The 15,828-nt window shown below is 45.3% G+C and overlaps 1 long non-coding RNA gene across 1 annotated transcript in view; it reads left to right on the top strand.

Annotated features, from left to right (window-relative positions):
• LOC128137509 (uncharacterized) overlaps positions 1 to 15,828 on the top strand; it is a 41,196-nt gene that overhangs the window by 16,882 nt on the left and 8,486 nt on the right. The gene's annotated exons all lie outside the window — the stretch shown is intronic.

Genomic DNA, 15,828 nt, shown 5'->3' on the forward strand with positions numbered 1-15,828 from the left:
GACTGTGGCGTGCTGCATTCCTGTTCCAGGTGAGGTGAAGGGTTCCCCACTGCTGCAATATGGCAGAGTAAAATCACCTGGCTTCTTCTTTTTACAGAGACTGTCACACCAAGAGCTCTTTTTTTCTTCCTCTCCATCAGATACTTTGAATAAATCAGATTTTCAAAAGAGTTCAATGCTTTGATTTAAGAATTACAACAGGAGGGAGATATGAAACCACCTCAGAAGTGCTAGGTACTGAACAGCCTCAATCTGACCCTTGGGCTTTAACTTAAAGCGAAGCTCACTTCTTTTTCCTGCTTGAGCCCTCCATGTGTGGCAAGTAACAGAAAAGACACTTTCTGTCCAACAGAACCAGCAACTGAAAAGTGCAAAATATAATAGGCAGAAAGAATTTCTTCATACCAACAAACATTTTCCCGCATGGTAGGAAATGCAGTCAGGCTAGGTAAGATAAAAAAGGAAGGCAAAGAGTGGATAAGCATCAGTCTAATGGTAACAATACAATGTTCTCAGATAATAGAAAGATATGACAGCAAACAGTGAAAGGATGAGCAAGATAGTTCTGAGAAGGTGCAGTAATATACAGAGGATGATATGTCAGGAAAACATCTATGAAGACAGGAGCTATTTCTGGGCCACATAAAGTCAACAGGCTGCTCTGTAACCAAGTCCTTCTTTGGGGACTTCAAAATGTTTTGCACTTATTTGCAGTAATTCTGAATGTTTTTCTCCCTTGCTCAATCACAGGAAAGCAAGCTTAAAACAGAAGAGACGCACAATTGCCCGGCTTCTCTGCCACAGCATCCCTTTCACATTTACCCTCTTGCCACGGGAAGGATGTCAGCTGTGGCTGTACATTTAGGTTTCAGCAGGGCCCCAATGGCATCACCTTGGCAGTGCTGTGCAAGGACAGCGCTGGCCGAAAAGCCAGCAGAAGCTGTGAGCTCTACTGGGCAGCTCCCTGTAAATACACAGTCAAGGATTTACTAGAATTGGATTTGCCCTTTTTCCCCATGCATGATTTGTTCATTCAAGATACTTCTCTTCAGTTTTTGCATAGGTGTAAAACTCTTCCAGAAACTTCAGCTCAGCCAATATCCTGGTGGTACCACACAAAGGTCTATGGGGTGAGATAGTAATAGACAGGAGAAGATGTAAGAGTAAAAAGGGGTTTTGTAAGAGTCAAGTGGGTCATCAACTCCAGCATCCACTTTGCCAAATCGATCCATCTCTGGGTTTGTGTTGTTCTCCACCACGGCTGTTTCCGAGCACCTTTAAGTGGAACTTACTTAATAACAAAAGTACAGGACCCTTTAGACTGCTTGGATTTTTTGCCTATTTTGGGGCAGAAATCTCTGTCGAGGGTAAAGTTTATTGGTCTTTAAGGATGGATTTTCTCTTTCTTTCTTTTTTCTGCCTTTCAGGTACCCAAGCTTTGGGAATAATATGTGCATCGGGGAGGAATCAGCATTCCAAAAATCATTCTTGTACTGGGAAGGCATTTTTCCTCCCTTCCAATCTCTACCATTTAAAAAAACGACATTAAATTGTAACATGAACTTGTATAAGCTGTGATGGAGCAATGCTAATTTCCCAATTTCCACCATGCAGGGGGAGATAAGGGGGCTTGCAATTGCATGTTCATGTTAAAATGATAAGGCACAAGCCTGGCAGCTAGACCTGAAAACCACATGGGGAAGGGGCAGGGGGGGAAAGAAAGAAGCAGCTGCCGACAGGCTCATGTCCTGCTTTCTCTGCTTTTTATTTTTGGAGTACATTGGGATAGCCTTCGATGTTTGCTCTGTTGACACATGTTGGCTGCCCAGGGTAGCTGTAATAGGCCCCTGTGGGAGGTGTATAATTGAGATATACAGGCATTCTGCATATTAACAGTAAGCACTTGTCCTGCCTTGAAAAAAAGCCAAAATAATCTCTCTTCCTTTGCCTTTCCTTTTCTGCCTCTTGCCTCTGGGCAACCACATGGATTGATTTGCTTGAAGGCAGGCAGAGGTGGGGGCAGGTGGCACAGAGCTGCTGGGGTGAGACAGGTGGATGGCTAAAGGGACAGTGGGCTACCAGAGGGGGTTAAAAGAGTGGTAGAGGCATCCAGTTGCTGGAATGACAGTTTAGTATCATATGTCAATTAATGCCATACTTACAGGAATTTTACAATTTGGTGGACGAAGATGACAAACTCCGATGCTGTTTTTCCTTGTCCCTTTTTCACTAACCTGCTTTTTATACTGACCAGAGATGTACCATCACCTCTCCCTATCAGCCAGTGAATCACCTCCTTTTTAATCCACTTACTTCCTAACGCTGCTTGCTCCTATCTCATCCTCCACTCCTGGGCCTTTTGTCTAAGGTGGTGTCATATTTTTCCTGAGCTTTGACCCATTTATGCTGTCCAGGTTCCTTCAGGTTTGAGCACTTCTACAATTTCTAACCCTTCTGGACAAGAAGACCTCATATTATTAAGACATTATTGCTGTTGCAAGCCCAATTGAGAAATTTGGAAGAGCAGAAAATGCAGAACAGCTGCACGGAGACAGGGCAGTGAGGAGGAATACATGCCATAACCAGATATCTTAGAATCAGCATTTTGAGTTGAAGCTGGAAGTTTGGGAAACTTTAGTCAACATCAGTTTATCCATGGTTTTGTCAAAAGCTGGCTGCTGCCTTGCCAGTGCCCATCTCATATGCAGTCCTATTTTAGTAATCTTTTGATCATGCACTGTGCTTTAGGGCATCGCAGCTTGTCTGGGCATAGGTCTTTGCTGAAGATTGGTGTTCTCACACTGCGATTATTTAAGCTGTGGGACCCAGGAGTCCCCCAAGTTCCCTGGGAAGCTCAGTTTGCAAAGGTATGTGGGAAAGGAGGAAACCAGCGTTGGGTGCCCTAAAAGGTCCCCTGCTCTGGATGAGTGGGAGGTCAGGACTGGGAGGGCACAGACCTCAGTGCCCCTCCCCACAGCATGAGCACAGCTACTGCTTGTTGTGATAACACTCAGATATTCAAGCCTCAGTCCTCCAAATCCTCTTTTTGTCTTCGTTCTAGAGAACTGGCTTCCAGTTCCAAATTGCTTTTGACATTTCCTTCACCATTTCCATCTTCTGTCAAAGCCAGACTAGAGTTGCTTTACACCCTATTTTCAATGTCTCGGGGTCCAAGATGAGCTTAAATCTGTAACCATATTGAGCTGGTGGCTTTGTGTTTTTTTGTACTGTATTTGCCAACCTCCATGCTTCCCTGAGCGTAGAGGCTGGCACCAAACCAAACCTCCCTCCAAACGCACTCCGAGTTCATATCTGAGCAATGAGGTCCAAATCAGGATCCAGTTTCCAACACCTGTAGCTTTTCCAGAAGAGATTGCCCAAAATGCCAGGCTGGGTGAGATCTGGATTCTAGCATTGCATCTGAATCCCATCTCAAGGGAAAACAAAACAAAGCAAAGCAACATCTTGTTTCTTGTAAAAATCCCTTGCAAGGAATAAAAACAGCTATGCTTTCCAGGTACTCTAAGACTATTTCTGCTAGGCAATACTTCTCTCTGCAGCCTTTCATTTAATATCACAGCCCCTGCCTGCCTTCCTTCACCAGCCTGATTCATAACTCAAACCACCTATGAAAACATAGTGCATGTTTTTATGATCACCTTGTGTTTTCCAAGATCTGCCCAGGGTGCTTAAAAATAGTCCTGACTCCTCTGTTCAGCCTCATCTCCCAGTTATAATGAGCACACGAAGAGCAGCTGTAATACGGCAATGATGGTGGGTTCCTCCTGTGGGCTGGATGCTCTCATCTGGCCTCTTCAGAGAACACTCTGGCTTGGCAGGGCTTTTGCCAGGGACGCAAATGCATGAAGAAGACAAGCAGCTTGGTGAGGTCATTTCTTGTTGGGCTCTGCCTGCTGCTACAGCGGCTGCTGCTGCTTTCAACTCAGCCTGACAAAATCCTTTGGCTCCTGTATTCCTTCCTGCTCATATAATCTGCAAATTAAAATAGGAAGGTGGTGCAAGAGGGTGAGCAAGGATCTTCAGAGAAATTGGGGGAGCTTTGGACGTGCTTAGGTATACAGACTACTTAGTCCCCATCCAAGGGGCTGAAGGGTGTCCCTTTGCTGTAGGCACTTCATGCCTGTCATGGTGTTTGATGTTCCTAAGAGAGCTACAGATGCTTCAAGGCAGTGCTGGCTATTTGCTCTGTGGGTCTGCATGGTCTCCCTGGGCATGTGATGTGGCAGCCACGTGGTAGAGCTGTTTAAATGTAGTCTTGTGAGAGAGACTCTTCCCACACACCCAGTAAGCTGCCTTTGCCTGGGGTGGGACCAAACCATCCTTCATATTCACCCCTCTGATGTCTGGAGATGTGTTTTCTCACGCTCTTTGCAAGACCTCTCTCTTCTCATTTAAATCCTTGCTTCCACTTCCCAGATTTCTGAGCACAGCAGCATCCTCCTTGGGATGCTGCAGCCCCCTGCCCTTGAGCAGATATCCATGCAGCTTATGGCAGCACCCAGGCATTCATTCAGCTTGCCAGAAGTACACAGCAAAGGCCCTTGAATAGCTTCTTCCAGAGTAATGCCCCTTGGGAGACAAAGTACCAGTTTGTACTCTTATCCCTTGGGTCTCCATAGCGTGTGGGAGATGGGCTCAACTACCATATTTTTTAGCCACAAGGACACTACTGCCAGCCTGGGTGCTGTGAACATACATATCACAGCACAGTACTGCAACAGACTTCCTCAAAATCTCTGTATTTTGCATCTGCAGCAGCCTGAATCTCCCTAACCACCTGCACTAGCTCTTGGAGAACAGCTGGCTCTCCTGCTCTCTGGGGCAAAAGCAACTCCTTGACCATAAAGTGAAAGAACACAAATTTTATTTGGAGGCTGAGGCTTCCTTCCAAATGCGTTGCCTTTGCTGCTGTCCCTGGCCCCTCAAGGGCCTCTCCATGCTCATCGATAGCTACTTACCAACTTCCTTGGACTCCAACAGTTCCCAGCTCAGCCTTAGATAAGCAGCTGCCTCTTCTGGATTTTGGCCCAAGTTTTGTTGATTGCCAGAGCAGGTATCCCTCCAGGGTCTCCTCACCTCCCCATCCAAATTAAGCCTAAACATGCTTTAAGTCTCTCCCCTGGGATTCCTGTTCTTTGCTCTCAGTCTTTGCCTCCTTAAAATGCCTGCCAATGTCTTCAGGCATCTCCTCATGTTTCGAGCAGCTCTGGCTCTGGGCCATGCTGCAGGCTGGCCTGGCAACCCTTGCAGCAAAGTGGCTTCTTATCCTTCCATATGGATTATAATGAGGACCCCCGTCTTGCCCAGGCCCATCCCCTGCCTCTTCTGCCTCCCTGTCCACCACCTTATCGATGGGATAGGACAGAGCCTGCCAAAAGTCATGGCTGTAGAGAGCTGAGACCATCTTGTGGTCCCTGCTTTTGTGCTGCTTATCTTGCTGTCTCAGCTTGTCTTTGCTTCTCACCCCCTCTCTCCTCCCTGTGTTCTGGCTTCTGCAGCAACTGATGGGGAATGACAAAGGGCTACAAACCTGCCAGTGGCATGAAGAGGGTAGGACCGATCAGTTACTTCCTCGAACACTAAATATGCTCAAGACCATCAAATGAAGCTAACAGGAGTCAGGCTCAAAGCAAACAAAAAAGGGGTATTCTTCATGCAACAGGTTGTTTGGCAGTGAAGCTCCCTGTTAAGAGATGTTGTGAGTACTATCAGATAGGTGGGCTTCAGGAGAAACTGGCTAAGGGCATGAAAGAGAGATCACATCTGGCTCAGGATAACCCTGGGGTGAAAACGGCTGGGGGACTATTAAGGGGAAATGTCACATGTACTTATTGTTCCTTAAGCATCTCCTTATTCCCACTGCTAGAGACCAGGTGCTGGGCTAGGGGGAACTGAGCCAGCACAGCTACTCCCAGGCTTCATCTCAGCATCCTGAAATGCTAAAGATACTGCCACTATTACAGCACACCTTTATTAAGTGGCAACTCTGAAAATGAAACCTGCATTGTAGGAAGTGGATATAATCCAAGCGTAATAGTCTTTCTACTTGCCCTGGAACAGACTTGGCCAAATCCAACCTGCAGAGACTCCCCACTTCCAAACTGTCCCACCATCACCCAGTTCTCAAGAGTGGCTTGTGGTCAGGGAGCTGTAAGCAGCCAGCGGAGCACTGGACTTTCAGGAGTCAAATAGCAATGAGAAGGCAGTAACAGCAATGCAGCATTTCTTCTAGAACCAAAACCATATTTGCGTGCTAAGAAGAAGAAAACCCTGTAAGTCTAAATGTAGCAGTGCCATCTGCTGACCTATGCAATAACAGGAACGTAAGCCTCTAAAAGTCAGGACCTACAGAAGGAGTGTATCCATCCTTCCCTTCGTAGCTAGTGTGCAGAGCCTAATCCTTGCAAAACACCCATGGATTTGGGGGTTTGGCTCTAGGAGCTCTGTCATCAGGGCATAAAAGGATCAGATCCTCAGCTGGTGTGAACTGGCAGGGGTCTCCTGAAAGAGCATGTATTTTATGGCAGACAGTGCTGTGCTCCCCCTGCACATGCAGTAGTGGCCCTGCATGCTGCAGCACTGAAAGAATCCCTAGCAGCTCTGAGCGCACTTCCTTAAAAAGTGGAGGGATTTGTATCCTCCAGTCTGTCCTGGGAGCTTTGTGCTGTTTAGTTTAGATATTGCATTTTCTTCGTGTTCTGTTTTGGATAGACCAAGGGTTTCTTTTGTTGTTGTTGATGATACTGCGGGTGAGTGTTTTAAGACTTACACTGGGGAGAGGGGGAGGTGCCGATAAGATCTAGATTGCAAGCACAGAGCAGATTTTGACACCAGTCATCAGGCAGGAAGAAGTTTGGGGTAGAAATACAACCTGCAGCATCCCTCTGCCCATCTTCAAAGGAAGCAAAAAGCTCCCCTTGAGATGGAGGAGAAATCTGCCAGTCGGCAGTGAGGGTTGGTATCTGCCATCTCATCGACGGCTGGAGGTGATCCCCAATTGCTCAGGACCTTGCAGATTCTTTAACTGGTGCAGAAACTGAGTGAGACCTTTTCTCTCTCTTCTCCAATTCCATCAGCTGAACAGATCTTTCCATGGTAACAGATCTTTCCATGATAATCTTCCACCTGCTTGGATGATCGTTTTGCTTTGCTTTTCAGAAGAGGTTCCCTTTTGTAGGCAGAAGTTCAGATGATACCTCTGAGTCAGAGAGCAGGATCTGCCCTCCCTTTCCCAGATGCTGAGTGGTTTGTTACTTTGAATTGCTGTTGTGGACAACAGGAGTGGAAGACAGCTGGCTTACTTGCATTTCTATGGCATGCTCATCTTTTTAGGTCCATCAGGAAAGGAGAGGCAGGTGCAGATTGAACTGACACCCGTCAATCATTTGCTCTCTCTTTAATGAAACATGCATAGGCTGTCACTGAGTGTACTCTTGTTCTGTTTTATGGACTCTTTGCTCCAAGAAGCTCTGGGTGTGCAGAAGAACTGCTGTAACACAGGAGAGAGGACCACTGCTAGATGTCTGCCTGGGACACTGCAGCACCAAAAAAGTCTGAAAGAGGCACTTTCTAGGTTTCCCCCAGCCAAACCTCTTGTTCTGGGTCGACCCATCATCTCCTACATAGAGCAGAGGCTGAGGCTGCTCTGCGGATGTCCCTGTTTTGTCTCTTACTGCCATGTTAAAGAAGGGCAGCTTCAGACCAACTTGTGTTCCCCACCCTCGACTACATCTCTTTGGCCTCCTACTACCAATATTCTCCGTTCCTCAGCCCCAGCACTGAGAGAGCATGTGGCATTCAATGGGGAACACACCCAATATAAGCCCCTACAGCTTCTGCTCCCCATTTGCACCCCTGGGTTTCTGCTGACACCCCTGCTGCTGTTGACACCCCCTCCTTTCCTCCTGCCCCTGAGCACAGCACCATTTGTCTGTGATGGAACCCTTTCCTGAGATGGTGGCTTTGTCCCACTGCCCTTTCTGTCAAAAAAGTAATTTGGCCAGCTCTTCATGAAAAGCCCTTTATAAATTATCACAGAGGCTCCCACAACAGACTTATCAAATCAATGTCCTTCCCTACACTAACTGTGCCTAGCCATAAAAAAAATCCCTAAAGGATGTTCTCTAATCCACTCGAATCAGAGTCTCCACTACAGGTGATAAAGGCATGTTCAACCACTTGCTCTCACAAAAGAGGCCCGCAACCTCTTTGTTAGCCCTAGAAAAGAGTAACTTTTGCTCCTGGGGATACAGGACTGTAGAGATGGCAGGAGCCAGCCTCCCCCCACGTGCCTCCCCATAGCGCTGAATGCTGTGCTCACTGTATAGCTGCTTTGATGGAGGATGTTGGTGCTTTCTCTGCTGGAACGGTGGCCCTTCTTCCCAGGAAATGGGAGCAGCACTGTTGGAGCGGTGGCTTTGATTTTCATTGCCTGTCTGGTTCATTACCAATTGGGTAATGACTGACAATAGGCCAATCAGATCTCCAATATCACTATGTCAGCTTCATAATTAATACTACTGCAAACTAAGCTTATTGTGATTTAATTAGTAATGCTGTAATAATGCTACCGCCTGGGCTTAAGGTTACTAATTTATATAAATAGCTATGTTAATGTTTTGAAGCACCAAGTATTAATTGCATCAGTCTCGGTGTTAGACTCTGGTTGGCTAATGGCAGCTGCAAACCTCAACAACTCTTAGTGTTGTGGGGAAAAAAAATATTTTTGATCTTTTGCCTGTTGTTTTTAACTAGGCAAGAGGCAGTCACGGACAAGGCTGGAGGGATTTGGATAATATGGGCCAGGGAGCACTATTTGAGATTCAAATCCCTTTTTGCTTGGATCTGTTATTTTTCTTTTTCCTTTCCACCACAAGCATCTCCCCCTCCCCTTCCCTCTCCTCCCTCCTTCCTTTTAAATATATAAATAAATCTGAGCTGCTTGCATCGACAGTTCCAATTTGCCACAATTGGAAGTTGCACACATGAGAGATCTCTGTGCAGCCAGCTCGCATTTTATTTTCAAATCTAGAATTAAAAGGAAAGAAGGGGAAAAAAAAGAGGGCCATGGGAGCACAAGGAGGATTTGCATACATCAGAGCTCTACATGAGCTAGGACCTAAGCTCTTTCTCTGGGCTTGAATAAACTACTAGAAGGAAAAGGGAACAAGAAAAAAGGAAAATTGAGTCACAAAAAATCCTGACCCTTTCTCTGGGCTTGATGGAGGCTCATCTCCCTGCAGTGGGGCTGGTGACAGATCCCTCTGTTGGACTAGCAAGAAGTGTCTGAGATGGAGGGAAGAATAATGTAAACTGACACTGGACTGGAAATGGGTCTTGTGCTGGCGTCCACTAGATCTGGGAACAAACATTAGACTCATAAACACTAGAGGTGGAGGAAGACACGGCACCAGAAGGAGATGGATCTAAGTAGGTACTTAAATTGGTATTCTTACCCTAGTTCTCTGTCCTTTTCCTCATACTCCTTCTTAGCCTTGCACACACAGTCCTCAGTTTTCTTATAGATGACAAACGTGTCCACAGGCACAAGCAGAAACACCTGAGGATGCCTGCTTACTGGGAGTGGTTCAACAGCAGCAGCGTGGAGCTCAGCATGGACTAACGCACACAGCAAGATATTTTCTCTGCTGTGACTGCAGTGTAGACATACCCACAGCAAGACGAATGCCTGATTTCCTAGCGCACCTCTCCAGCGTGTCACCTGTGAATGAGGGGATATATCACCAAAGGTAATGGACTGCTCTGGGGCAAAAGAGTTGGTGACTGCCTGTAGCTACCAATGCTGTCCTGGAGTCTGGGAAGCTGAACTTCTCATGAGGCAACTCCTAACACCCATTTTCTGTCAGTATTTTAAGACAAATCAAACTGTTAAAAATGAAGTCAAAACTTGCTTTAGTTAATCTTCATTGTTTTCTTCTGACTGGGTTTTCTAGGTCAGCAGAATCTCTTTACACCTCATGTAGGGGAGGGTCTGCTCAGATTTATGAGGAAGTACAAAAATGGGTATTTTCCCTTTCCTCAGGCCTCCCCCTGACTGCTTGACAGTGGGTCAGGGCTAGGTGCCCCTCCATGGAAGACTACTACCGCTGCTCTGTGCATGACCTGGGGATGGACTGGAAGATGGTAGTCCAGATCACAACTTAGTCTAGGATGGAGCACACGGAGGAGGTCTCTGCCAGCTGTGAAAAGACAGATGAGGGAAATACCCCTCTGGTACTGACGGCTGTGGGAGGTGGGATAGTTGTTCAATAATTTTGCTTCAGAAAGTCCTGAGCAGTCATGGTCCCACAGACTCACAGTTGTGGTCCTACAGGCACTTTAGGGCATGCTAAAGTGGGTCCACTCTTTGGAACAGACCTGAGTTTATCGAAACGGAAAATACCTTCCAGTTTATCCCATTTTTCCCAGGGATCTTCCCCACTCTTTCGTGCCTGAGTGAGTGATTACCAGGAACACAACCAGCAACAACCATATAGTTCTCTGCAAGGAGATGTGGGGGTTTATCCAAACACAGGCTCCCAGGCTGGCACAGTAATTTCCAAAGATGGTTACCCTTTCCGCCTGTTTGCAAAAGAAGTGACAGAGATGCTGAAAAATCCTGGAACTGGCAGACGAGCAAAATCTATGGCAAATACAGCTGCTAAGTAGTCTGAGGTAACTGAAATGAACTGCACTTCCAATCATGCTCCAGCTATGACTGTACTCTAAGAAGCAGAGTCTGTGATAAATATAACTTGGCTGAATGCAAGAATTTAGATTTTGCGTTAGATATTGAATTCACTATCTCTACATGTGTCTATATCCAGAGGCTGTATGTGCCCTTATCTCATCTATATCCAAAACGCTTTTAATTTCATTGATGCTGACACTTAACTCTTGAATTACTTCTTCTCTTTTTGAAGAAGATCCACTAGCAAGCCAAGCCATACAGGAACATCACAAAAATGTGACAATGTTAGGAACAGGACCCCCTTCAGGGAAAATCAGTTTGCATAAAGTCATGAAATATAGATTTATTCATTTTTAATGTATTTTTCTTGCTTCTTTCTCCTTACAAAATTCAGGCCAGCTGGTAGGATTGACAGTAATGACTCCCAGTGAGCTGGACTCTAATCAGCTCAGCTGGAATAGACTGAAGGACTTCTGGAAATCTAAACCACTCCAGCAAAATGGATTTATCTTCTCAATTAGTCACAGATGCTAGTGGGATCCACCAGGTGCTCTACCGAATAGCCCCATGTGGCATAGCTTGTAGAAATCTTCCATTGCTGCAGCCCAGTCATGACTTTGTCTTCTTCAGAAAAATGTAGTCAGAAATGAGGAAGAAAACACGTCTTTCAAAGCTGTCAGCGAAGTGAGTGATTAGATTTCCCCTTCCTAGTTCACATTGGTCAGGGTTTGAAATCCCCATCTGTGTGAGCAGGTCATCAAACGTCTTGGCCAACAAGACCAACTCAGCACTTCGTACTGACCTTCGTTACCCAGATTAGAAAGGAAACTAGCACACCATATGCCAGACATAAAAGTCTCCAGCAATTCTCTTTACAGCACTACACTCCTGGGTTTGGATCCCAGCCAGATTGTGCTCTTTGAAACTTATAAATTGCTTTCATCTCCCAGACAAGGTAAAATCAAATTGGTGTAAGCGATGTCGCACTGTTGATGAAGATGCAGACACGAAGTTAACTCTAACACGGACTGAGCACACCATATGAGAAACATCTTAATAAGCACAGCTGCTTCTTTTGGTTGGCCTTGGGAAAAAAAACCCAAACCACCACTGTTTCTGAAAGCTGCAGTAACATTAAAGGAAATGGGTCTTTCTTCATGCAGACTCTGGGTCTGAGTTGTGCAGCCTTTCCTAGCATGCCCATGAATGGTGAAGTATGAATTGGGACACATGGCAGTTTATAAATGGTGGTGCTATGCTGAGCTATGCATGTGTCTTAGAGTCCTTTGCTTTTGATGTATTTATGGCCACTAATCTCTCTCTGGCTACAGTCCCTGCCCAAGCTCTATTTCAATCTTCTGTCCATACAGGACTCATTTTATCAGGTTTTCCCATCTGTAGCTGTAACGATAATTGACTGTTACAAGTCTGTCGGCTCTGGAATTCAGCCCTTGAAAGGAGCATTCCTCACCCAGAGACGGGGATGGGTTAGCTGAAAGCAGTTGGATTTGCTTTCCTCATTATACTTTTAGTAGACTGAATGGTAGTGTTCCCTCCATCCCTAATTTTTGTGATGCTGTATGGTTTACCATACTTTCCCCGGCTTTTTCAACCCTTCCTCAAGGGCCTAGAGTGTTCCCTGGAGCTCTCCTTCCTTTTGCACTGCAATGTATCTGTCCCAAAAGACATCTGACAAACCCTCTCCCTCCCCTTCCCCTGCTCTACCCACTCCTCCTCTTCTTTTTGTGGGGACCTAGTTTTCATCTGGGGTTCAGAAACGTTTCTATGCAGCATCCATAAGTGTGATGGTTCCAGGTGCTAACATCAGACAGGGTCGTCTTCCCCTGCACAGAGACTTTCTTTGTGCCCATGGTGTCTATCCCTGGGGCCTCATGAGAGATGAACCCTTATGGGGTGCTCCCTTCAGTGGGGGACTGTGGTCTCTCTGTCCAATGTGGGCACTGATATCTGTAAATCCTGCAGGAACTTTGTACCACTCAGAATTTCAGCTGTCTGTCAAGTTTGAATGAAATTGGCCAACTGGTTCAAAAGTTATTGGAGGGGAACTGACAGACAGAATGATTGCCGAGGAAATCAGGCTAAAAATATTAACTTCCTGAGATAGCAACTTTGTTCTTTCAGAATTATCAGCATAAAGTATATGTATACTGCTTAGCCCAGGCTTCTTCCTACCTTTCCACTGCTTCTTTTCCTTTGCTTTACTGAGGTATTTCTAGAGGGTTGGAGATATGAACCCATCTCCCTTCCTTTGCTTAGCTCCAGAAATTCAGCAGGCTTCGCAGAGCAGAGGGGGGGATCTGTGTTTTGTATCTCAAAAAGAAGGGGAAATGACTGGGTTATCCTAGCGCTTATACCAAGGATATTTGCTTATGCATTCCCCGTGGGGAATGGGAATTTGAATTGCCCAGTGAAACAGAAGAAAAACACTCCTCCCCCTCATAGTTTACATTGAGCTTTTTTCCATGAGAGGGGGAAAGACTCAAAGTGAACCTGGCCTTGCTACTGTGGGAAATGATCTGGACTAATGACTAAGGGACACTTGTCTCCCAGCTGGAGGGGTTTTGTGGTGCAGCATGAGTTTTACCGAGGGTGGATTGATACAGGAGGATGAGGAGCCAAGAGGGCAGGACTCTGTGCCCTACCCTGTCTCCATTGTCCCTGATCAGAGTAGTTTGGGTCACAGGGGACACCAGGAGAGGAGGGGACAGGCCATGCATCGCCCCCCTTCCCTCCATCAGCACCAGTCCCAGGTTTCACAGCCCTTTTTCAAACACATTTTTCCATCAGATTCACTCTGTGGGCAATAAAAATGCCAGATGTGGGAGAGGACATGTGAAGGGGGCAGTGGGGCAGGAGAGCATGGGGACAGCAGCAGTGGCAGGAAGAAGAGGAAAGAGAGGGGGACAGAGAGGGAGCACATACAGAGAAAGAAACTCTGTAAAAAGCAGTAAGTTCCTCTTCATATTGGCACAGCAATGTTTGCAGCATGGCTTAGCATGCCTCCTCCTGTTAAATAAATATTGTGACAGTTCTAATCCTAGTGAGCAGGGACGTAACCAGAACTTGGATTTTCACTGAGGGCAAACAGTAATGGGTACACTTTAAGTATTTCAAATAAGGGTCTAATTTAGATCTATGAAGACAGTGCGATTTGTTAAATAAATATCAAGCTCATCTGGTACCAGGCCAGTTGTTGTGGTTAAGCAAGATATATCTAGCTAGTGGTTATTTAACTAAATGATGGGTGAACATGCCCAGGCAGACTGCAAAATGCTTTCTAACTGGCAGAAAGAGAGAAAGAAAGAAAGAGTGAGACAAAGAAAAAGGAAGAGAGAGAGGAAAAAAAGAGAAAAATAGGAAAACAGAAAAAGAAAGGATAGCGAAAGAAAGACCTCTTTTCCTTTTATATATGCCCTCTCTAGGAACTTTGAAAACTATCAAAGAAGACAGCTGCAGCCTGGCAAGGGAATTAGATATTTAATTGCTAAAAAGAAAATGACAAATGCTGGTTCATAACTAACATGCTACAACCATCTTATGAAATGTTAATTGGAATACCTTACACTTCCCATATACCTTTAATGAATTAATGGGGATGCCATTCTCTATTTACAGGCCAGTTAAATTCATCGGCAACTCCATTTACTCTTGTATATACTATTACACTTCAGATGGCAGTTACATAATCAATATGCTGTCCTTTCATAAATCTAAATGAAGAAAATCCTGGGGGTCCTTTGGAGAAGCACAGAATGGCTTATAAAGAGTTTGTTACTTTTCTATGTGAAACTCTCCAACCCATTCCTGTGTGTAATCTCAGTACTTTGGATTTTGAGGTTTGGTGGCCTTTTCAGGTTTTTTTGTTTGGAGTTTTTTGCTTGTTTTGTTGGGGTTTATTTACTAAGAAAAATATAGAAAGGGATGGGATGTATTATAGGGAAATATCTTTAAAAAAAGCAGATGGCTTGACTTCATAAAAACGTATATTTGTATCACATGGCATGTTGTATTACTTCCCTGCTGGATCTGGTTCCATGGGATTTTCTTATTGGTGACAGAGTTGGGCAAGTTTGTTTGTAATCAGGTTTGATATTTCTGGGGTAATCTTTGGAGACATCAGTTAGGAGCTTGGTGGAAGGTAACATCAGCTATATTAGACAGGTTGCCTTAAAAATAAAGTGGTGGCTTTAGGATCAAGAAAACTATAAGAGATTCAGTTCATACATACTACAGGATAAGCAGTTTCTGGCTACCTATATGGAGAAATAAGGGCATTGGGATACTGGAAATGGCATGGCTTAACAGGACAAGAATTTGGTTGGGCTATGGAGCTTTTACCCCCTATGTATCTTATTATATCCATCAGCAGCTGATATTGCTTAAAGGCCAAGCAAAACTCTAGCATATGTCCCTTTGCAGATGGTCTTTGGCCTGTGTCTAATGAACTGCTGGCCTTTGTCTAGCTTCCAGCATGAAGCTGCCCATTTCATCAAAGCCAACAACATTCACATTGCCTGGCAGCATAGCTGAAAGCCTGCAGAGGCCAAGGACTGAATGGGATACAAAAGGTGAACTATTCTTACAGCTGAAATATGCTCTTGAGGAGTGAGTCGGGAACCTTGTCTTACCCCTGCACCTTCTCTTCAGAAATGGCTCTCCTTCTAGACTTTCAATTTAACACTCTTCTGTGTTTGAAGGAGACCTAACTGTAGACTTACCCAATATTCCCCTAGCTTCTGGCCCTGTAGAGTTTGATATGAAGTTCCTGCCCTGCAAGCTAATTCCTGCCTCCAGTGGACTGGCCAAATGGTCTACCATGCAGGTAGTACACATTCATGTACTGCTCATGCTTCACACTATTTCCTCACCCCCACATCCCATCCTTACAAGTCGCAGAATTATCCTTCCAGCTAGTGAGGATCCTGAGGAGAACATTCTTCATTGATCTCTGGTTTTGAGGCCTCCAGATGATGGAGGCCTCAAAGATGGTGGTGGCTCAGAGTAACGCAAGGATAACCCACACATCTGGCTAATTTTTAAGGAAAGTGATATGGCCCATCCTTCTTTCCATTTCATGCAGCTCTTTCATTTTTTCT

This window comes from Harpia harpyja, chromosome Z, assembly GCF_026419915.1.
Source record: "Harpia harpyja isolate bHarHar1 chromosome Z, bHarHar1 primary haplotype, whole genome shotgun sequence".
Classification (NCBI taxonomy): Eukaryota; Metazoa; Chordata; class Aves; order Accipitriformes; family Accipitridae; genus Harpia; species Harpia harpyja.